The sequence below is a fragment of the Triticum dicoccoides genome, chromosome 2A, assembly GCF_002162155.2.
Source record: "Triticum dicoccoides isolate Atlit2015 ecotype Zavitan chromosome 2A, WEW_v2.0, whole genome shotgun sequence".
Lineage (NCBI taxonomy): Eukaryota > Viridiplantae > Streptophyta > Magnoliopsida > Poales > Poaceae > Triticum > Triticum dicoccoides.
In genome coordinates, this window is record NC_041382.1 from 548927353 (window position 1) to 548929308 (window position 1956).

Below are 1956 nucleotides of genomic sequence, written 5' to 3' on the forward strand. Positions count from 1 at the left end.
AGTGACACTTACATATCTCTACTCTTATAAAAACAAAGTTGGTGATGATGGTGTTCCTGCCATCCTGCAATATAGGCCATCCGATTTATATCCGATGGGTAGGAAGGAAACTATGGAAATTTTGCAAAAATATACCCACACCCCTCTCCGCATTTGCAAATAAGGCATTCCCTCGTTCATCCTTTTCTCCCTCAAGATAAACTACTCATACAAATGCATCTTGATGTCCCGTGCAATGCATGGGCATCTTGCTAGTAGGGAGAAGGAGTTTGTGTGACACATATCTAGCTATATTAAGGGATAGGTAGATAGCATTTGCGCGAGGCATACTTAAAGCATCACAAAGATAAGCAAAATGGTGTGCATGCAAATGCAAGCATGTGTGTCTATGTGTGTGTGTGTGAGAGAGAGAGCGAAATCTAAAAACAAAAGGTGCTCCATTGGAATCCCATTATATGTATTCATATGGTTCCGGAACTCGAGTTATCTTAGGCATATGTGTGAGAGACATTATTATAATTTGAGACATTAGTGGCTGTGGGTGGGCGGAATTAAAGGGGTGGGCGTGTTCGACAGAGAGAGCGTGTGTGTTTCTGTGTGAGAGACTTGTAGGACGGGGTAGAAAGACGAATTCTAACCTTGACGGAGGGAGAGAAATACACAAAGTGCGCGTGTGTGATTCCGATGGCCGCAGGGAAATGAGATATGTGTGCATGTGAGAGAGATTGCACAATTCATTCACATATCACTATCTAGCGATCGTGGCCGTGCATCACTTGAACATAAATCAATATCTACCTCGTATCGTGGCCAAAGGTACAATATCAATTCAGTGCTATGAAGATTGGACACTCACATATCACATTTTTTCTATTTAAATAAACCTTTTCAGTTGTGCATGCCAAAGTTACAGTGATGTTTCCTCAAACAACCAATGTAGCTATCATGTACATGCACCATTGTTACTCTTGCATTCAAAATCATTAGTCTTGGATGATTTAAGGTTCTATTATGAAGTAATATATGTAATATTCATATATGAATTCAACGGGTATGCAATTTATGAAATGGAGGCTATGTAATCATATGAGGTAACACTTTTAAGTAGCGGACTACAATATCCATTTCTTTTTGTGCGCCTCTACACTAACACGTCAATGCATTATGTTTAAAGTAAATAACCAATTGCACTAAATTATCTATTTACACGAGAAATACATAGGCTGAGCGTTTGATCCCTTTTTTGTGAACGCGCCACTACTCCCGTACGATTGGCCACGCCCGTGTGAACGTCCAATTTATCGGCGCATCATCCTGAGTTATTGTCTTTTTTTCTGGGGTGGACTTCACACCAGTTGTTAATTGCTGACGCGTGCCCCGTGTACACAATCTCGCATGACCTTCCCGCTAACACGGTCCATAATTAGTTGAAACTAGATACGAACGATCCCGTGGGCGGCAAAATCTCCCGCCTCCTTCTAAAATTTCCGCCACCTTAGTCTTTAGCATGCGAAATTCCCCTTTTGTTCTTGGTGCACGGAGACCAACAGTTACAATACCGCCCTCATCTACATAATAGGTCCCCCCACTACACGGCAACCCCATTTCCTCTCCCCCTCCCACAAAAAGGACTAACTCCACATCACCAGATCATCTTACATCACGTCGTCCGTACTTCATCGGCCTTTCTCCCCTTCCCTCTCGAAACCCTAGACTGCTCATCCACCGGCGTACCAGAGCCCATTCACTGCCAGCGGCGTCCACCTTGCCGGATCTGCTTCTGCGGCCGCATCTACCCCTCCCACATCCCCTAGAAACAAGTAGACTGCTCATCCACCACTATACCACAACCCATTCAGTACCGGCCTTGTCAATGGTGCCGGATCTGCTTCACCGGTACTCTCGTCAATCGCAGGGCATCTACGGTGGCTCATTCGTACTCCCCACCGTAGATGC